The sequence below is a fragment of the Cotesia typhae genome, unplaced genomic scaffold (genome assembly GCF_013202065.1).
Source record: "Cotesia typhae breed Kobodo isofemale line unplaced genomic scaffold, CoteBio_Ctyphae contig_50, whole genome shotgun sequence".
NCBI classification, from domain to species: Eukaryota; Metazoa; Arthropoda; class Insecta; order Hymenoptera; family Braconidae; genus Cotesia; species Cotesia typhae.
The window spans coordinates 2,006,516-2,030,473 of NW_027423758.1; the positions used below are offsets into that span (position 1 = coordinate 2,006,516).

Here is a 23,958-nt window from a genome sequence, read left to right on the forward strand (position 1 = left end):
CGGCATAGAGATACGATAAATTGAGGTTTTCTACACAGAAAGAAAAATTTTTTGACTGGAGAATAAAATTCTTGGCTCAAGAAAATTTTCGGGTGCCTGAAGGAAGACCGAAGTTGTGTTGGTCGAAGTAAAAATTTTTCTTGAAATTCTATTCTTGGTGGAAGTAATTTTTTCTTAATTCAAATTATCATAAATACTTGATACAATAAATTTTTATATATGATCAAGATTTTTAGATACTTTAGGGAAGCAGCGCCACCTACTTTAGCTAAGAGAAAAATTTTCTCACCTTGAGAAAATTTTTCTCTTGAATATTTGATACCCATTTTATATTATTTTAGCGTGCAATTATACATATTGAATGAAAAAAAATTATTCAATATTATTTGATCTTCCCATTTGACATGTTAATTAATAAAAATATTAATGAAAAGTTCTATCGAGATATTTATTTTTTTGGAGCAAGAGGCTAAATTTTCTCAAAACAAGAAGATTTTCGTGACTTAAATAAATTTTTTTGGATCAAGATACGTATTTCTTAAAGCAAGAAAATTAATTTTGTTGCAATAAGTGAAATTTCTTGTGTCAAAAAAAATTTTTTTTTCGCTCAAAAAAATAATTAGGAAGAAAAATATTTTCTTGGTTCAAGTGAACTTTTTTTTCTGTGTAGTTAAATTTAGTTTCATTCGAAAGCTCCAGATCTACATTTGCGCTATTTTAACGTTTTATACGATTTTCAGCCATAGATAATTTATTAAAATAGATTTTCAAAGTAGTTTTAAGTAGATTATGATTTCGCGCTAAATGACAGTTGTTTATTAATTTATTTTGTTTTGTGCATGTAAATGTGGTTATGTGTCAAGTATAAATGCATATATATAATTAAGAGAATAAAGAGAATTTTGAGACGGACGTATATTTATTATGAAATGGGTTTCTATTTGAATTTGGTACTATAAGAAAGATCGTAAGCTGAATTTGCGTCTTTTTACGATTTTACATTTTTTTTTGGTGATAGCCAATTTTTTGGAACGGTTTTAAATCCTTTGACATTTGTCCATTAAATATATTGGAAACCGATTTGATAACAATATTATTTCTGAAAATTACTTCAAAAGTACCTAAACGATGTATATTGTGATTAAAAATATCGAAAAATCATTAAGCCAAATTTCTTTTATTCACAATTCGTAACTCTCGACATTCACATATAGATACGGAATTTAAATCCACGACTACATAATTGATGAACCTAGTTTACTCGGCTTATAAATTGACTTATTCAATGTCGCGCTGAACTGTCTGAAGTTTCTTATGAGAGGCTCTGATACTACTCTATTACCGGAAGATTTCTAAGTATGATAAGAAGTAATTAAACACGAAGGCTTTAATTAAATAAGTAATTTAGATTTAGCGCAACTGGCGAAACTGATTGGGGAGTTTTACTCTAAGATACTTTACATTTAATGGGCATATTAGATTTACCTGAAGGATTTCAGTGATTGACACTCTCCCTATGTATTCTGGTTTATTTTTTATATCTTAGGTATTGAAACGCGGAACTAGGGCAATATGTTATGGGATCGAGTAAATATAAAAGTGAAGGCTTTAGGTTTCACTTATTTTGTTGATAAAGGAATTATTTTACCGGGAGTTGATCATATTTTGATCAGTAAAATTTATGGGATTTAATATTCAAATGCAAAATTTAAAGTTTGCATAAAAAAAATACTTTTTAAAATTGTAATATTAGAAAATTAATGATTAAGGTCGCGATTTTACTGTTTAAAATGGTATTTACTATCTATCGATTATTATTTATTATGGTTCATTTTTAACAGCGCTGAGGTTCAACGTCAATCTTCCGTGTGTAGGGTCTTGGGTTCGAATCCTCGTTAGGACAAATCCGATTTTCAATTGATCAATTGATGTTTTTTCTCAATGATTTTCTTTCGAATGTTAAAAGTTTTTAAAAAAACGATGCCCAAAAAAAGTTAAAATCAAACTCAAATAAGAAATATAATAGTTTTGAGATGATTAAGAGATTATTAATTAATTTTATTTTTATCTTCTGTACCTGAAGGAATTTATTCATATAATTTATAAAATATCATGAATCAGAATTGAAAGATTTTAAAAAGTGAAAAAAATGTGACACTTCAGTTAAAACTTTCAATTAAAAGTGCAAATAAAAAGCGAAAAACTGAAGTGATTATTCGAAAAATCAGATTATATGTTTGATATAGGAAGCATTCAATTGAATTTCCAAGCTCTATTTGAAAACATTCCTTCGCCCTATGGGTCTATTTGTTTTTGAAAAATAGAACGGGTGACAATGAAATTCAGTGCTCGGGGAATTGGAAATTATTTTCATCAATACGCCCTTGAACACTAGAAAGTACACTGTCCAGATTAACCTTTAAATTAAATTTTTAAAATCGATTTTTTATTAGTTTTGTATAATTTGATTAGTTATTTTTAATAACGGTAAAAAATTCTTAAACCATTACAATCAATTAATTAAAATTGATGTTTCAAAGTTAAAATTAATATAATCTTATGAAATTTTTTTTTAATAGGGGTGGGTGGGGCAAGACGGCCCACCTGGGGCAAGAAGGCCTACCTCAAAAATTCACCAAAAATTTATTTTTCTAATATTTTTTCATCATATTTTGGAGTTGGCATATCTTGCCCCAAAAAAAAAATATTTTTTTGAACTTTTTGATTGTAAAAAGTCACAAAAAATAAAAACTGGCTTAGGTGGACCATCTTGCCCCACCCTCCACTAAACTATATTCACTAGGAATTCGTCTATAACTCGATATTATATTGATCAGTTGAAAACAAATCTTTCAAGGGCATTGTTTTTAAACGAAGAAAATCATTTTGAAAAGTTTGATCATCCTCAGTAAGGGAAAACAATTTTTTTTTAATAAAGAAATTTTTCTTAGTGTATTTCACTTGTTTCAAAGAAAATTTCACTTGATTCATGAATTTTCCATTTTGATTCAAGACAATAAAATTCTTCAAAATGATTATCTTGGTTAAAAAATTTTAATCTTTAATCCATTGAATTTTTTTATTTATTTATGATCAATATTTCTAAAACGTAATCTATTCTTTTCTGACCCGTACGAAAAAAAATTCTTATTCAACATGAATTTAATATTTAAATTCATATTTAGACACAAATATGAATAAATTTTGATATCAATCTAAATTTGAAATTGATTTGTAGATATAAATTAGCACGTCTGTGGAACTTCCAATCCTGGTTCAGAATTTTAATTAAGACTTAAAAATACATTACGTAAAAAGATTACCCTAAATATTATTAAATCTTTATTAAAATTCTGAAGCAGGATCGAAAGTTCTACAAAATTGGATTAATCTCAAAACTAATTCATTTTTGTGTCAATATATGAATTTCAATCTTAAATTCATTCTGAATCAGAATTTTTTTTTGCACGAGGAGTATATTCTCTACATGAAAAATTGAATCATTAAATTTGAGTCCATCAATAATGATTGTATTTCTTATTTTATCAGCAAGCTGTATTCAGTTCACGCATTTCTGCGATTTGAAAACCACAAGTTGATCTACTTTTAAAAAGAGTACCGTGCAGTTGAGTGTGTATATCTCGAATACGAGCAAGCACAATGCGTTTAGAATTACGTTGTTGGAAAAGGTAAAGAGAACCGGCTTTTATCTCCTCGTGATTTATGATTCTCTCACATCAGTATTCTTCTATAGTAAATCGCACACTCTGCCTTGAAAGATTATTCCTTTTTATTTTTTAGTTTTACCATTTGAATATCTCTCACCTCGCGCATTTTTCCCCTAGATAATCGAGATGTCTATTTAAGTCTTGGATCAATAATCACCATCCACCCAAATTACTAACACCCAGTAGAAAAAAAAATCTATATCTATTCTCTTGCTCTTTTTCTTTAACGAATTTATGTTATTTTTTTCATTGAAATCGATATTACCCAACTTAATGTCGGGTTTATTCAATAAAAATTCCCTTATTGATGCTTCAGGCCGTAACAAGACCGTAAAATCCAAGTTAATGTTGCTCTATGCTCACGGATAAAAACATAGAGTTCATTTGGTCTAACAACGATAAAGTCTCTTCTATACAGTACTATACAACTACTAGTAGTAATCTGGTGTGCTACTGTACAGTAGTTGAGTATCACACAGGAAGCTTATGACGTTGAGGAAAAAAGTAAATAATCAAAAAAAGGAAACAAGTCTCTGTACATAGCTTTCATATCCTCGTTTTGACCTTCCGTGTGTTTGGTCGTGTTGTTAGCACTCTCCTTCCACCGTTTTGTAAAAAATTTAATAATGAAATGGCTTTATAGTCGCTGGGTATTTCATTCTTGCAAGTAATCGTTTTATTGTTTGTTGCAGTTAATTGTTAAATTATGTTCTTTATTTTTCGGATTGTTTTTTTATAGATACAATGATTGAACGATTTATTACAGGGTATTTTTTTCTTATAAACTTTATATTGATATGTGATCAATACATTTAATTCCTAATTATTCATGAAAATTTAATTTATGTTCAATAGTTTGTGAAAAAATGTTCTAATAAGAAAATTTCACGTGAAAATTTTTTCAAGCCGTTTTTTTGAAAGTAGCAACAAAAAATGATTTTTTTTTTTTAGAAAATATGGGATGAATTATTTAGTGTTTTTTTTTTTGTTTGTTGAAGTCTACTCACTTTATCTAATAAATGCAATATGGATGTGATAGAGGCTTTTTAAAATCATGACATCGCACGACCTTGACGTTTTACGAGTAAATCACTACTTCAAACACGTTAGTGTTATGAGGCGTGTAAAAAGTGAGATTTTTTTTAATTATTTTCAAATTTCTTGACCATTTGACCAAGAATAGTTAAATATTACGTCAAACACCGTAAACTGAATTTAAATTGAAAATCTATCAGTTGAAAAAAATTTTTTAAATGCCATAAACTTATAATTTTTGGACATGAAAAGTAATTCTTTCTTATTTCAAAACACAATCACTGCAAAATTTTTGGACTTCATTTTTTACGAAAAAAACTTCAATAATAGCCTGGACAATTTAAACTACGTAGTGTAAAATTGAATTCGCATAAACTACAAACAAGATTTTTCAATTCGTATGATTTTTACATTCATTAACACATTACGTATATTTTTCAAACTGTTTTTTTTTTTTTTAAATGTGTGTAATTTTGTCTATGAATTATTCAAATGTTACTTGTGCAAACAATCTTATAATTTGCTTCTTTTACATAGAGTATGAATGCGTTTATGTACATTGATATTGCTAATAATTTTCGCTGAATAATTTTACGCAAACAATTACATTTGATCATATTGCATAACATTAAAAATTAGTAATGAACAATTAATTACTTATAATTAATAGTGATCATTACTATTAAAGGCGCAATTATAGTCTTGCAAACGGATTAAGCTTTATCCCTGAAGCCTATTTGATTTTATTATGCTAATTAATATTGGGTAGTAATGAGAGAATCATAAAATACGCAGTTGTTATAGCCGGGTTACAATTTAATTACGTGCTTCAAAGAGTTTTTTTCTTTTGGTTATAATACACCGATTAAAAGAGATAACGCGGTAATGGAATTTTTTTATTTTCAAATTTACAATGTGATGCTTTAGGTGGCTTTCAGCGAGCAAAAATGTATATACAGTTCTCATTACTTAAGTTAAGCTAATGAACGCGGGAACTAATGAAGAAGAGTATTGGAATGCGAAACTGTTGTAATTTTGTGTAACAGTTGACCTGAATTATTGTGGTTGACAAAAAGTTATGCTTTGAATTGCACAAGAATGTAACTAACCGTTTACAAACGAAGAATTTACCTTATTCTAACAATATTTAATTGTTAAGTACGCCGATAAAATTTTAATGAAAATTTTTGGCCGCATACTCGTAAATATTTTGTTATCATGAGCAGAAAAAAAAATTCTATTTTATCTTGAGGTATTTTCGCCATTTTGTCAAACTGCCAAAAAAAAAAAAATGATGAGAAGAGCATTATTGTAGTTTTAAGCAAAGTACTGGTGAATGTTCCAAAAAGTTATGAAAAAATTCACATATTGTGATTCTAATGCAAAACATGCATTCGCTTGTCGTTATCAGAAATGCGATATGGTATAAACAATAAACTCATATCGAAAGCAAACAATGAACGAAATCATTTGATTAAAGCAATCATTAAAAAATTTTATTGATGTTCATTGGTCTGATTGAATGGATAAATTCATGTATCTGCCGAAAGGTTTAATCTATCGAGATCGTTATTTTTGTATTAACTTCAGATATTTCCGACAAGCGTGCAATAACAAACGGTGACATGTAGATACTCTTGCAGTCATTGTGTGTGTTAGAAGCACACTGTTGGAAAGAGATATGAATTCTAAATCAATTTAAAAACACAGAAAAAAGTGTTTTGAATGGTTTGTGGTATAGAATTTTTAAGTTTCTATCTTCTCATAAACATTGTGATTTTTGAAAAATTAAATTTTATTACCATTTATTTTTTTTCAATTTTATATATAGGTTTTTGAAAAGAACTGTATTACAAATCTTAACTCAATACTACTTTATACGATGATAATTGATTTATTTTGACCGTCAGTTGACTAACTTTTCTGTTTTTAGATCAATCATATTAATCTTTTTTAACTTCCCGCTAAAAATTAAAAAAAAAATTAACTTGATTCAAGAGAAAAATTCTTGAACCAAGAAAATAATTTTGAAGAGTTTCATTGTTTTGAATCAAGGCAAAAAATTCTTGAATTAAGTAAAATTTACTTAAACCAAGAAACATTTCTTAGTTTAAGAAATTTTTTACTCAAATCAAAAAGATAAAATTCTTCAAAATTATTTACTTGATTCAAATAAATTTTTTTTTCTGTGTAATTGTTTATTAAATAGATTTTGAGCTCTTTGAGCTTAAAATGTGAAAAACTGTGAGCTTGAAAAGCTCAAATAATAACCAAAAAACACATTTTGAGGCGCTTCGAATTCAAACTTAGCAAGAAGTTCTAGGGTTGACCTATGCAGTCAAAATTTTTCCAGATTTTTTAAAATATTTTCTTACCTTTTATTCATTTAACTGATTACCTTTGATATAAATTAATCCTTAAGGTATACCTTAAATCCTTGCGCTTATTAGCGCATCTGGATTTAGACTTATCAAACTTTATTTTGCTTTTAGTTACAGAAAGCTGCCGGTAGTGGCGCTTCAGTTAGAAACTTTTCATTTAGAAAGAGCTTGTGCAATTGAATATATACTAGTCCGGTCAATTTAAACATTCGAAGCTACATAAATTCCCATCAAGCTGAAAATCAGTAAGGTTGTTAAAAATATGATTAAAAATAAAATTTGAAAGTTCCCCATCTTTCCCCTGTATGGAAAAAAATTTTATTCAAAGTCAAAGGTCAAAAAAATGAGTTTTTCACGATTTTAAGCGAAACGGTGTTTTATCATAAAAATATATCAGAGAAAAATTGTAGATCATAAAATAATCCCTAAAAGTTTCCCCGTAGGCCTACTCCACCGGTCAGTTGTGATCCTGTTTAATTTGAAACTATTGCAAAACGGAAATTTGTAAATATTAGAAAAGATAAAAAGCGATGTAAATTAAAAAAGTGGTGAATTTTATTCGTCTGAATTGTAACCGTCAAACTCTTATCGTTCTTCTTCATTCTAAGTGCAAGTAAATTGCCTAATACATAGCTTTCATGAAATGTACATTCATGTAAACAGAGTCTTAAGTTACATCATTATGAGAAAGATTTAAACAAGTGATCTGTTTATCTACGCTATTATATTTACGGAATGGTAACGCTTCAATAATGTGGCCAATGAAATCCAGCGATTGGTTTAGTTATTCAAACTATAATAATTTAGCGAAATAATTAACAGATCAATGGAGAAATTATTATTATGTTACCGCTCGCCCTTGTAACTTCTATGCATATGATCTTCCATCACTCGAAAGCGGATAACAATTTGTGTAGACGGATAATAGATGCTTTTCTGTAACATGCGTCGGAACCATTTAATTTTAACCCGTTGTTTTGTTGCATGAATTTCAATTATGCTAGAAGCATCCAAGCCACGTTATTTCATTTTCTCGATAATTAATTATTTTGTTTTAAATTTATTCGGGTATTTCTACCGGAAAATTTGCATTCAAATTTTAAATTAAAAAAAATAATTACTTTAACCGATGAAACATGATATTGATGTTCAACAAAATTAAACCCATGATATGTTTGTTGGCCCTATTACATGGCACGATCCACATTAAATTAAATGACGCGGATTGAAAAAGAAAACAAAAGTTCAAATGTTGATTTAACTTTATATCATATATTTTACACTAGTTTGTTCAAATTGATATTCTATGGTTATTCAATTCAAACATCAACACTAAAAAATTTTATTCATTTTTTTCTTCATTTTTACGCAACTTTAATGGTCACATTGTGTATCGAACGTGGTTTTATATTTATACTACAAAAAAATATTCGCCTCAGTGACGACAGCATGGTAGATGCTGTTTTATTCGACTAGCCGACCGATTTGTAGCAAGTAAATTTAACAGAATGTAGTATGCTCTTGTATATTGAACGGGTTTTACATTAAGAATGACTTTTATTTTTTATTTGGTGATTTATCAATAATTAATTTTATCGAAAAAATATCCAGATGAGGTACATAGAAAAATTCTTTTAACTCGTAGAAATTAAAGGTATTTATGGAAAAAATTCCAGTTTAATCATATAAAATTTAACCTTTAATATTTATTTTACACGTTAAATTTTCCACGATAGGACAGATGTATGAGGACTGATGAATCCAATTTATCACAACTGTTTTAATTTTTGATGTTATTTTTTCAGTATAAATTGACAAAAGTAATTATAACATTTTGTAAACAAATAACGTTGAATAATAGTCATTAATACACAAAATAACAAGGTCTCTAGAGTATTTAATGTCAAAGTAAATGTTGAATATCATTGACGAGCGCCATAAAAATTTTCAAAACGAAATAGTAAATTCAGCACACTAAACTGAATCAACTTTATAGTTATAACTTTTATTGAACTCATAGAAAGTATAAGGTACCGGTGAGTAATAAGGCCAAGCTAAGGGAGATTTTGAAAAAAATCGAAAATATTGCATTTAATTATTGCAATGTATCATTAATTTAAATTAATATATTAGCCATAAAATATAATGGAGTAATGGTAATTTTCACCATAAACAAACACAAAATTTAATTTTTTCAAAAACCTTGCGAATAGGCCTTATTTTACTACGGTAGGGTAATAAGGCCCAAGGGTTATACATACTGGAAATAGTTATACTATACTTGATAAAATTGGTATTAGAGATCAATCATCACTTAAATTGAGCAACAATACTTTTTAAGATGTTGATAAAAATTAGAACAATGATTTTAAATTATTAAATATAAAATTATAAAAAATGTTTACCATTTACTTAAATCGTTTTTTAGGAATTCTTCTGCGCTACTTTAGCATATTTAGGATGATGAAATATAGAAGACAAGGAACGTTGTATCGGAACTCTATAAACTTGTAGCGACATTTCTATGCTAGACGCTTCTACTAGAGAAGTCTTTAGCGGAAGCGGTTATTTTAAATAGCATTTCTATCACTTAGGCCTTACTACCCGCAGGTACCTTATTTCACTTAGCAATCTTTACTATTTTACTTTGTATAATCTTATACGTGATCGTGACCTTCTATCTTTCCTTCCTTGAAAATGCAATTTGCCGCTTCGTCATTTATCGACAAGCATTACACGCCTAGCTTATAATTTCACTGAGGTATGATAAATTTTATTGGTCTTACAGCGTTGAAGTTCAACGTCAATCTTCCGTTCGCAGGGTTTTGGGTTCGAATCCTCGCTAGAGTAGATGCGATTAATTAAAATAATTCATTAGAAAAATATATATTGAGCCTAAATTAAGTTTATCCAATGATCATTATTGCAATTAGCATTTATAATGAACCTGTTCTGTACTCATCACGAAACTACGTTGATGATTCACTGGATAGCTACCAGCGCAGTATTGTTTTTTTATGAGTTTCGTTTTCAATAAAAATCTATCAAAGCAAATGGATTTTTAAGGCTCTTAAAGTTCTTAATTAAAGGTATCTAGCAACATTGTCGACCTTTAATGGTATTCTGAGCGACAGGAGAAGAACAGTGTGTGTTTAGTACACAACTGAGAGAGGAAAATCGAGGTAAGGGCAAAATCACACTACCCTCATCGTGTACGCGTTCAGCGTCAACTCAGTAACGCTTAATTCGTAAGCTAATGAGTTTATGGGCGACTCTACAGGATAAACAAAAGGGATCTCTCATTTACCCGAGGCAACAATATCCAAGGGGCCTTTCCTCTGTCGAACTCCTAGCGCCTTGCTTCTACACTAACTTTTGAACCTCAAGGGATTTGGCTCCATCACTTTTTCTCAGCTTTTTACGGAAAAGTTTACGAGGGATTTAAGGATTAGGACTAGAATCCACTTTAGAATTAAATAAAGCATCATCCTATTTATTTTTTACTTAATCTGTTAATATTTTTTGCTGATATAATAATAAATTAGTCCAAAGGGAGCTCGTAACTTAGATCGCAGTCGCGAGATAAAAAATGACAGAGTTTCATATATTTCATTTCTCGCAATGTTTTAAAAAAGCACTAAATTAAGTTTGCTAGAATTTTTTTACAACTACAGAACTGGCTTTAATAATTCACTGCGTGACCGATAGATCTACCCCAGTTCATTCATTACGCGTACCTCCATGAAGTTTTTGGTTGACCGAGTTTTTTTACGTTTATTTATCTTCGCATGCAAACTTTCGATATAAAAACACGATACTTCATCACTTTTTTTTATTCAAAACAATCCGGAGTATGGAAAATATCAAATTTTGAGCCGACCTTTTTTTTTTTTTTTTTTTTATACATTTTATGATTCACTGATGTCATAAATTAGAGATTTAAAAGGATTGTGCGTTCGTCCATTTTTTCCACTTCTGTTTCGCGGCTTAAAGACTTTAATATTTCATGATTTGTGCAGCGAATCATAAGATTGAAATACATTTTTTGGCTATTATATGTTTTTTTACGTTTTGTGCTAACAGCATGCGCTATTTAGCTTAAGCTTATTATTCGTATACATACCTTCAGCACTAAATATTTGGGCATAATAATTGCACGGAAGAATAGAAAAAATTACATTATATTAATGTAAATATGGTGCTCCGTATAGAAACCTGGAGTAATTATTGTTTCAGATTTTAATTATTACAGATTTTATAAGAGTTGCATTGTAGAATGTAATATTTACATTTTTATGTAATAATTACAATCTAAAACTGTAATTTTTCCAGTTTTCTATACGAAGCGCCACGTTTACATTATAAAATGTAATTCTTCTTTTTTCCGTGTGAGCATAAAGGAAAAATTTATAAAGCGCTTTTGAATTTATTTCAAAATTGTGAAATAATCTATAAGATCGTAGAATTAAATTTTTACGGAAAAAAATTTATTTCCAAGGTTTTTTAATTGATTAAATTATTAAAGTCGAAAAATTTCATCTTCTATAATTAATCTGACCTGATTTTAATTAAAATTTTCTGAAATAATCAGAAAATTTTTAAGAAATAATTGATTTTATCTAAAGAAAAAATTTTAATTCAATGTTTCGTTGAAAGCAGCCCGACGGATACTGATAACTTAGCTTTCCCCACTACTGCCGTCCACTAGTCGCGCGACGCATGCGCAGTGGCTTCAAGACTATAGTAAGAGAACTCAACCGTAAAAATGCGATCTGTTCTTCTAAAAATTACTGGGTGGAACTGCTTTTAATTGAACAATTAAACTCAATGATATTTAGTAAAAAAATTCAATTACGTTAAATTAGTAGAAAAATTTTCTCTCTAATTTGAAAAAAGAATTTAAAAATTGACCATTTTAAGCACACCAAAAAATCAATTTTTTACAAAAAAAAATCTATTGCAAAATTACAAAGAACGTATAAAGCATATGTCAAGGCCATGTTCTCTCGAGTACATTTGCTTCTTTATACCTTCATAGATATAAACTAGACTAATAGAAATGCGAATATGCTACGGACAGATCGTTTATCCCATCGCGTCTGGAAACGAAACTACAATAGGCATCCATTAATTCTCTAAAAAAATTAAATTGAATAAATAAAAGTAATCAGATTACTCTAGGTACAGTTGTGAAATTTGCTTTGTGTTAATAAATAATTACTCAGTACAGCAGCTTCACGATATCAAGCTTAAAATTGAATCATTGATAATGGATTTATGAATAACGGAGCTCCGTAAGTACATTCAAAATTTATTAATCAGAGCAAACAGCAACCGTAAATCTTTTAAGCAGCTTTTTCTGAAGATTACTAGAAAATTATAAAGACTTATTCACTCAGTTAAATTTCAGTCATTCCTTGGTTGAACTTGACTCCTTTGTGGTCAATTTTTCAAGCAAATTCTCTGCTGACTTTAAACAGCAGAGATTTTGAAATTGACCCGTAAATAAATTTTCTGAAGTGTGGGCGTATCTCCCCACAGAAAAAATTTATAATTTGAACTATATTCAAAATATACTCAAAATATATATTTCAAATAAAAATAAAATATATTTATTTTATATGATAAATATAAGTTATGAAATATAACAGGAACATATGAAAAATATTGTTACTGTGTATAAAAAATACAACCTGCAAAATATATTCAAAATAAATCTGAATCATTTATTTATTTATGTGAAAAGCATAATAAAAATAAACAGAAATTATATTTAAAATATATGCGTCATGAGTCGTGCACTTGATAACTTATTCATTTAAATAAACATCGGTTCTGGTTAGTTTCTGGTGCATCAAAAAAATTTCAGACATTTAAAATTTTTGTACATAATTAAAATATAATTTTTGTATATTTTTTACATAAAAAAATTATAATTTGCAATATATTTTGCAGCTTATATTTTTCACGTTTGAAATATACTTGAAATATATGCAAGTATATTTTAAATATAGTTCAAATATATTTCACATATATTTCGTGTATAAAATGAAATATATTTTTTTTATATTCTAATTATAAATTTTTTTCGTGGGGGTACAAATACCTCGTAAATACAAGTTAGCAATCATGCGTTACAAGACATAAGCATATCAGGCCATAGCAGAAAATTTATTCGCAGGAAAACCATTCAACGTTTATTGGAAAAATTTTTAACAGTGTCGTGAAAAAAAGAATTTTCGAAAATAAAACTACATTTTTCCAGAATATGCTTCTGAATAGAGTTATCGAGCAATTAACACGTCGTTCCATTTAATTTTATTATCCGTATTATATTCCGATTCATGTACTAACAGCGTAAAATTTAATGCGAATTTAAAGTGCGTTCGCATTGTCGCTCGACAATATTCGCTTTTTCATGCTCCGCCGCCTAACATATAATTCAGCATGTTCATTTACCTTCAATCTCTTTTCATACTTTTAAATCTGTTGTTATTAATTTCCCATTTTTAAAGCCCAATTTACTATAAAAAAATACACAAACATAAAATAAAAATAAAAATCTAAATTTATCCAATTCCACAAAAATTAAATTTAACCTCACTAGCTTTAAAAATAAAACCAAATCCTTCAACGAGAAAATCTCAATCCGAAGAATAGGCGGATTAGGATTTCCTTACCGGATTTTCTGGACCTCAGACGGAGTAAAGTCACTTCGGAATGCTTGAGTCAGTGAGTGCATGTCAATCGACAACCATTGTGGAATATTACATTTCAAAGACCGACTGTGAGAAGAAAATATTCGCCTCTAAGCACTAGAGAATGGAAATTTTCTCTCCATAGAAAATGATGTATAACCTTCTTTTTTATTCCGTCAATACGTATCCAAAGTTTTCAATTTAAAAATCTGATTTATCGCGTAGGAAAAATAATTTAAAATTGTCTGATTATACTTCTTTGTACTTAGTGTTATTGTACTTGCTAAAACTCAAGATGAATTTATATTTTATATTACATCTTTTGATATAAACTTTTCCATCGATAACGCAACTAAAAACATTCCAAGTTTACCGTCAATGTTGAATACAATATTTATCCGGCTACTTTAAATTTTAAAAAGTTATAAAACACTGAGTAAACTGATGAATTATTATTCACTTTTTGTTCGATGAAAAAAATTTGAAAACTTGTTACTTACCCCATGCAAAAAAAAACTTTATTTGCAAACTTACGTAGATCAAATAATTTTTAAAATGATTTGAGCAGAGTTAAGGAATGTTCCCTTGAGCTTTAAAATTGAATCATTTTCTAAAAAAAAATTAAATTTTTAATATCTTGAAAATCAAGATTTTAACGTTTTTTCACTTTAAATTGTACCTGGCAGTCATAAAATGCCAACTGATGATGCATATAACAAGACAGCTTGTTCTTAGAAAAAAAAATGATTGCTGAATTTCAAAATTTTTCTAATTCTGCTTTATAACTTATGAAGTTTTTTTTTTTTTTTTAATTTGTACAGGGGTAAACACAACAATTTTTGATAAAATTGATTTTTTAATCTCCTGATCTACCTCATGGTAAATTTTGAAAATAAAATTTTAGCTTGATATTATTTTGTTCAATTATAATTGATTTTTTTTCGACTGACGAAATTTTTCTGCACAGAAAAAAAAATTTACTAGAATCAAGTAAACAATTTTGAAGAATTTCATCTTCTTGGTTTGAGTAGAAAAATTTCTAAACTAAGAAATTTTTCTTGGTTTAAGTAAATTTTACTTAATTCAACAATTTTTTATCTTGATTCAAGACACTGCAACTCTTCAAAATTATTTTCTTGGTTCAAGAATTTTACTCTTGATTCAAGTTAATTTTTTTTTTTCAGTGTGTTTTTTAAGCAGACATATACAAACATTTATTTTTAAATATACTTTAGAGACAGCTGGTATTATATTCAATTGTTTCGTCGGCTGACCGCTAATAATATATTCTTTGATTGGTTTTTTTTTTTTATGATTCACTTATCGGGACGATGAAAAGCGTTTAATTCATATGAAAAATATACTATCAGTAAAAAAATTTAAACGCGCTTTACAATTGAATTGTAAATGAATTTATTATGATTAAAATCATTTTTTACAATTAATTTTTGGAGTTTGTAGAATTATTTTTTTTCCACCAATTTTTGATTTATTCTATAAATTAAAATTGATGATTAGAGTGCGCGCGTATGCGCGCAATTTGAATTCCTAGTCTTTTTGATTCCAATAATTAACTGTTAGATTATATCAAGTCGTAGCAATTCCACGAGTTATAAAAATTTGAAAGAAAAATACCTAGTAAAATATTTTTTTGAACGCAACGAGTTAATTATTACACATTATCCATTGTTTATAAAAATTATCGATAATAATTTCTTGTATAAAATATACTTCTCATAATTTCTAGAAAATAATTGAAAATAATAATTTTTTTGTTTCAGAAAGAGGAGTCTATGATTTGGTGAGTAAATTTTTCTTGTTTCTCTTCTGTATATATTAAACTGTAATGTTAAACACTAGATATTCAATACACGATGAAATGTGGGATCTTATGAAATTATCAAGGGTATCTATAACGAGGAAAGATAACACGAGTTAGAATCCCGCGGTGCCATCTGGCCACTATAAATTCACACTGCGGTAGCATTATAAAACGAAATACACGTACAGTATCAGATTCAAGAACAAGAATAATAATCCCGTTAAATTTATCAGATTTATTAACTACTTTAATTACACAATTATTCCGCATCATATATATTTAAATTTACTCGATTTGCCTTTTCGGGTAAATTAACCCTGCATAAATAAATTAAACCCCTCACCATAAACTATACAATTTTTTTACAATCCATTAAAATCCATTAGCGACGAGTCGTAATCAATAGCAATGGTAACAAAATAACGTTTTACTGATTAAAATATTATTTTGATTGAAGAAAAATATTCTCTGTAAGAACATTGTTTTAAAGATAACCGGTCAGTAATTATTCTTACTTGATCCTTCAAGATATTATCTTCCTTCGATACAAAAATTCCTCATTCAAGAATAATTTAATGTTTTTCTTAGAATTTTATTTTTTTGTTTCAATCTCTAGTTTCTTTGATAATTATTTACAGGTAAGTTTAATCTCATTTTGGGCCATAACTAGGTGAAAAATTAATGTTTTCAAAATTTTTTTTGATTCTGTTTGTTTTTACGGCTCATTTATGATAAAAAATGTCGTGAAAGAATAAAATAAAGATTTCGATAGCTTCTTTTTTACCTTTAAAAGTTGGAAAAAATTTTGGCTCAAGTTTTTGAATAAAATTTTTATTTTATCTTTTTTTGATGTTTTTGATACATTTTTTTTTAAAGTATATAAAAAAAGAACACTTAAAAAAAAAAAGTTGAATATCACAATTTTCTAAAAAGTTTGTAAATTTTTTTGAAAATTTGTTAAAATTGTGATAATTAACTTTTTTTTAAAATCAAATAGAAATTTCGTTCAAAAAATTAAAAATTATAATGGTTTACTCTACTTGTAAATATTTACCGTTTCTTTGTTTAAAATAACAAAAAATCTTCAAAAAAATTAAATATTTCCTTCAAAATATTCTGAAAAGTATTCGAATTTTTTTTTTTTTTTAATAAAAAGTAACAAGAATCCGAGTATAGTTTCAACGGAATTCTTTAAATAAGTTGGTAATATCTTGCACCGACGTTACCGATCTTAATTCTCGAGAAAAACTTCATGAAAGGAATATCTTTGCTTCTTGAAGATAAAATTTTGAACGTCATAAAATTTTCCGAATTTCCATGAAAAAATTTTTTTTCTAAAAATTCATCGACAACGTTAATTTGTGATGCATGATGTTTTAAAACAGTTAAATTCTACTTTATAGTAAAATTTTGCCATGGTTACACAATATATAAGACATCAAAAATAAGAGATTTAGCGCACGCTTTTATTGTTTGTGAAAGCTTTTTTGAAATTTTTTTTTATTGCGTATTTCAAACACGCATTGGAGAATTGATACGTATAGTAGGGATCAGGTAAAGAAGTACGTTTCATAGGAGGAACTATCTGGAAAAAGCACCTTTAGAAGCATTTAACTTTGATTCATTAATTCACAAATTAGTTTCTTCACGCATAAAAACGATTTTGTTAAAATAACAAATGATGGGATAACTGAAAAATATGTTGTGATAACAAATGAGTATAGTTATAGCAACAAATCCATTAGTTGCATTAACAAAATATTTTAAGTTGTACTAACAAACCAGTTTGTTAAATCACAAAATCAATTTGTTGCTCTAACAAAATCATTTTGTTTCTATCACAAAATAACTTTGTTACTCTTATTCTTATAAAATAATAAGATAATAAAATAATTGTTATTCTTATAAAATTCTCTTTATTACTTTAACAAATTCTCTTTGTTATTTTAATAGAATAATTTTGCTGTTTCAACAAAAAAATTTGTTATACCAACTGAAGTATTTTGTCGAATCAACTGAGAAATTTTGTTATAGTAACAAAACTGTTTAGTTGTTATAACCTAAATTTTGTTATTTTAACATATGATTTGTTATCCCTAGGTTTACAAATTCATTTGTTACCACAACATATCTTAGGTTATCTTAACAAAATTTTTTTCTGCGTGTTCGATTAAGACAACTAGATAGTCTGAAGCACGAGTAAAATTAAAGAAAAAAAAAAAAAAGTATTTTTTACACTAAGATCATGAATTATGAACGTTGACTAAAAAAATGAGCAGAGGTGAAAGTTGATAAATTATTTTTGTCAGGATTAAGTAACTGACAAGGATAGGTCAGAGATTTTGTCGAGTACGTGCTCGAAATAAGTGAAGTAGACTTGGCAAAAATAAAGCAAACCGATAAGTTGGGAGAGACGTGATGGATACATCGGTAACCGATATTGATACGACAGTTCGTGGGTTTACTATGCATCATCTATCTGCAGATATAGATATAGAATATGGATATCAATACATATATGCATGTATGCTTTCAACTGTGTACTCCTCATACATAATGTATGTATATGTATGTTACCCGTCTGCCGTCTACCCATCGTCTGTGTGTTTTCTTTGTTAGTTCCGGTAAACTCGTATCATTGTTTGCGAATCATTGAATGGATACGAGATCGTCTATGCTTCAAATATATGTAACCGCTGGATTCACTCCATGGACCAATTCGTACAAGTTTATAATGCAGTGAAAAGGTCGTCATTCAGTCAGACTTCTTTCTTTTGTGGGAGCCAGAATAAATTTACAGTCTACATTTTCAATGAATAGTTTGTATATTGAATTATTTTTATCAACAATATAAGACATCGTTTTATTTTTATTAGTATTGTATAATAGATATTTATGTCGTAAGGCCGTGAAGTATGAGCTGCTAAAGCGAAACTATTTACTGTTAACGAAATTTTTTCATGAAAATTTAAGTAAAACTTCTTTCAAGAAAATCTTTTCTTTGATAATAAATGCTTGAAGCGAGAAATTTACTTTCTTAATTCTAGTAAAATTTTTCTCAAATTCTTTTCATATTTCCGATGAAGTAGTCTCTTGATTGAAGCTAAAACTGCAATAAATTCGAGAATGCTTTTATTAAGTAGAAGAAACTGTTGCTTATTATAAGTAATTAGATCAAAAAAAAAAAAAAAAAAAAAAAAATAAAATTCTTGAGAGAAGTGATGAATATTCAAAAGTAGAAGTTGTATAATTCAGCAGTCGCAATAAATTATTTAAAGTATTGATTTAAAGAAATAACCTGATTATTTCGAATGGATAAAACAAGTTAGCATGGAAAGAAATAGATATTTATGTCATAAGGCCGTGAAGTGACGGTTTTCTGACAGCGACGATATTTCGATATGAGCTTAAGGTTTTTGGCGGGAAGGTTCAAAACGACCGTAATTTTAAATTCCAAAGCGTAGCCGATGACGGAAATTTACGCTCGTTTTCGAACATTCGCGTCACAATCATTAAAGCGAATATCGAAAAAAAGTCATTGTCAAAATCGCCATTAAACGGCCGAATGACATACAATATTTTTTGTTATTATCGCTCCAAAAGTTTAACTTTTGAGGGATAGGAGGCAAATAATGGCATATTTAAATTTTATGAAGCTTCACAAAGGCAACAAAACTTAATTTTATATTAATTATCTTTTTATTAATATTTATTTATGGCGTGGTTATTATTTTATTAACATTAGGTCCGCTTCATAATAAACTGCCAGTAGAGAAATACTTAGCTCCACTCAATAGCAACTGTTTAAAATTTACTCACAATCATTGGTCGGTACACTAGAATGTGACTTTTTTTTTTACAATCTCTCTCAATTTCGTCTGGGTGTACTCGAAAAGTTAGTAAAAAAAAGAAGGGGTAAAACTTCACGGCCTAGGGCGAGAAAAATAGACGGTATGGTAGAGTCTCTAGAAAAGAGTCTCTTTACGGACGCCACCCAGCGCTCAAAAGTTGAACTTTTGGAGCGAGTATAACAAAAAAAATTATAATGTTAGAAAAATAAAAAAATAACGAATTGAGTATTTGATAGACGTCCATTTTAATTATGCGAGACATTGAAATTTATAAAAAATAGTAATAATTATAATTTTTTTTTGGAATTCAAAATTAAGGCGGGAATTCAAAGAAATTTTTTTAACAAACTAATAATTTTGTTAATTAATTTTTCAAAACCACGCAACTGTTCTTGCATTTGAAATAAAGTAAAATAATTATAAAAATAGTAAAAATAATATTTTTTTTTTTTCAATTTCATTGAGTGTAAAGTAAGATAGCTTGCAACTGAAGGTTTCGCAATTAAATAATCCGTATATTTGATGTAAATTTAAAATATTTTTTTCTTTCTGTCAAACCACGCGCTCAGCGATAATTAAATTTTTCCATTAACTCCAAGTAAAATACACGATTAGTATTCAATCCTCTTAAATCTGAATTTTTCTTAACTTCAAATAAAAATGTTACATTCTTGCAACAGCGATATAAATAAATAAATAAAAACCATATATTTGTTGAGCTAAAAGTAATTCTTGTTTACTTGAACTTGATGAGAGTGTACTAGTTTATTTCAAGACGACAAAAATGTTTGTTTTGACGATTGATTGCCTCCTCGAGTGTCTCAACGAGTTGAGTTGAGAAGTAATCCTTGAAAAAAAGCTCAAGTGTTAAGATAAAATAGAAGAAAGTTTTTCTCGACACGATGGCAATTTCCTTCGAATTTATCATCGCGGAGAATAAAAACAACAATCAGTATACATATATATATATAAACTAAAACACTTGGTAAATTGAAAAAGCTATTTTCTTACTTTACGTTGAATATAACAACAATTGCCTGGGAAAGAAATCTAACTGAGCTTTCACGTTGTTTGTTTGCGTCTTAAATCTTAAAGTTTTAACTGACATTACTAAAGTCGACAAAAGTCAACTCTTTAATCCTCATAAGCTTCTTAAACTAACGATTGACTTTGTGGATATTGATATTAAAAATATCGTTCAATTTTTCTTATGAAATTAAGAAAAATTTTTTGTGATTTTGAAATAATAATAATAATAATAAGTTTGTTTTCCAAAAAAAAAAAAAATTCTTTTAACGTAGAATTGATGAGTTTTTCAGTAATCGTCTTTAGACATTCAAGGTTAAAGGTCACAAAAATTGGTTTTATTGTTACATTAAATTGTAAGTAACAGTTTATATTACACTTATAAGAAATGGCACCTTCTGGGGCTTTCAATATAGTTTCATGTATTTTCAACAGACAGTATTAAATTTTATTAAAAAATTTATTTATTTTTTTTTTTTTCGTATTTTTCGTTCACAGCCACAACACGAAAAACAAATTTGAGAAATGAGATATACGGTGTGATATTTAGGCTCTATACGTAAAATTTTTAGAAATGTCGTTCCTAATTTTAAAATATCAATTCCTGAGGATTGGATAATTTTTCAAGAAACTAAAAATAAAATTTTCTACGGAAAATGAAGAAAAAAAAAATTACATCATAAATACTATTAAATGTCGCTTCAAATATAAATTTACAGAGAAAAAAAAATTAACTTGATTCAAGAGAAAAATTCTTGAATCAAGAATATAATTTTGAAGAGGATAATTGTCTTGAATCAAGACGGCAAATTCTTGAATTAAGAAAAATTTTCTTAAATCAAGAAAAATTTTCTTAAATCAAGAATTTTTCTCCTCAAATCAAGGATATTAAGCTCTTCAAAAATATATACTTGATTCAAGAACATTTTTTTTTCTGTATAGAAAAATTGCAGTTCGAAATAACATTTTTTAAATTCAAACTTTGAATGTTAATTTTTACAGCTTTAAATGTGATAATTACATTTTACAATGTAATTCTTACAAAATCTTTAAAAATTACAATCTGAAACTTTTTTTCCAATTTTTTATATGAATTGTATAATGTAATTTTTCTCTTCTTCTTTTTTCCGTGTATCGATTAAATAATAATTAATTCTGATGATAGTAATCTTAACAATTCATTAAATTCACTCATTACATTCAAGTTCTGCTAGTTAATGCACAAAATGCTATAGAATACCTCGTTCAATGCATTCTTTCAGAAGCACTACATCCACTTTTAATTCTTTCTTGTCTAGAATTAACTTTGATTTTTATTTTTACAAATTTCTTTGATTTTGTCAATTTTTCTAATTCTATGTTTGGAAAGAAATAACTGCAAATTTCCGACATGCTGTAGATATTTTATCTGAACATTTTGGCGTATCTAAATTAATACATTTTATTAAATTTCCTATTTTACCGTAAAATTAATCAAAGAAGCTCAAAAATGGCTGAAAAGAAAAAATAAATTAAGGTTTGCCAATATACCAGTGTTTGCTTTCTTTTTTTTTTTTATTTCTACGGTAGACAGACAATTTTCTTGAAGTTCTCCTTGAAATCAAAGCCTCCAATTATTTTCGATAATAATATTCGCCAAGTAGCGAATAAAGAAATAATTTATTGAAATTTATAGCCGAGTTAGTGATAACTAAAATTTGTTCGATAAAAATAATTCTTGAAATGCGTGACATAAAAAAACTAAGGGAATGGATAAGTTTTTTTTTTCAACGGGTAGCATCGATTCAGCTCTTGTGAATGTTAATTTATCCGTTTGAATATTCAATTGTTAGAAGGAGGCACGAGATAAAAATGGAAAAAAAAAAAAAAAAAAATAGGACTCAGCTGTTGGGAGCTGGCTCTTATCCTCTTCGTCACTTTTGCAAAGACGGAAAAATAAAACGGAAAGTAAGAGTGAAGCTTTTACATCCACTCATACTCTTGACGTTTTCTGCCCGTTCCACTTTGACGGTTTCAATTATCCGACGTTCTTGTCGTCAATATTATCCTCCGTTTCTTTAGACCTAACTCAAGCATCTGGGGAAATGTCTTCTATTATAAAAGGACTTTTACGGACCCTCATTCTAATCATTCTTATTGGCTTTGTTACCAGTCTTGTTAATTTTTAATATAATCTAAGTAATAAAGTAAAATTAAATCTTTCTATTAAAAAATTCCTTACAAAAAAAAAATTAGTTACGTGAAAAAAAACTAATTTTTAATTAAAAAAATAAAAATAAGATTTTTAAAAAATGAAAGATAAATCACAATTTTTTTTTAATCAATATAATCATTAGTAATTTCTTAAAATTGCGATTTTTTTTTAAACTTTTTACTACGTTGATTTCACTGATGGAAGGATTTATTAACTATTAATAATTTAATTTATTTAAAGGCAATTATTTAATATGTTAAATTTTAATAAATATTTTTTAACATTCAATAAATATTTATTTGGAAGGAAAGTATATTTATTAATAGTTAATAAGTATTTATTAATAGTTAACAAATATTTATTAACAGTTAATAAATATTTTGTTGAGTGAATTTGTTTCGCTTGCAATGTCATATGACATGAAGATTGTTTATAAATAAAAATCATCTTTATAAATTATTTGCATTAATTATATTACATTATAATAACGTTTATTGTAAAATATCAAATTCTATCACAGCTCATAATTATCTTTTATATTTTTAAATATTAAAAACGTTAATTGATTTAGTGAATAGAATTATTATCATGTATTTCAGCTATAGGGTTATAAAAAGTGTCAAAAGAAAATTGCTATTTTCACTTTTTATTTTAAATAAATATTTGTTAACAGTTAACAAACATTCATTAACCATTAATAAATATTTATTAACAGTTAATAAATTGAACTTAATAAATTACTTATTAACTATTAATAAATATTTGTTAATTGTTAACAAATATTTATTAGCATTTAATAAATCGTATTTAATAAATAATTTATTAACTGTTAATAAATATTTATTAAATCCTATGAAGTTAAAAAATCATTTATTAACAGTTAATAAAGCTTATTAAATATAAACAAATCCTTTTATCAGTGTTCAATTTAGAAAAAGCGTCATTTGACCATACCCGACATAAATAGGTAGATTTCTCGTTTGAATATTAAAAAAACTACGTTATTAAAAGGCAATAATGTCTTAAAATGTATTTTTTATTATATTTTTGCAAATAATGATATGATACCGACTAAAACAAATAAATATTCAAACACATCTACCTAAAAAATAGGATTTGTAACAAAAGAAAGTCATTTGATTATAAAAAAAGTTAAAAATTTATTTATTGTAAATTTTTTTTTAATTTTCCCAACTACGAAATAAATTGAAAAAAGTATCAAA

The 23,958-nt window shown here is 27.4% G+C and overlaps 1 protein-coding gene across 1 annotated transcript in view; it reads left to right on the forward strand.

Annotated features, from left to right (window-relative positions):
• Tpst (tyrosylprotein sulfotransferase) overlaps positions 1–23,958 on the forward strand; it is a 141,826-nt gene that overhangs the window by 34,512 nt on the left and 83,356 nt on the right. Inside the window, exon 3 of the mRNA XM_074249626.1 lies at positions 15,624–15,643. The gene's annotated coding sequence lies outside the window, so the exon portion shown is untranslated. The remainder of the gene's footprint in view (positions 1–15,623; positions 15,644–23,958) is intronic.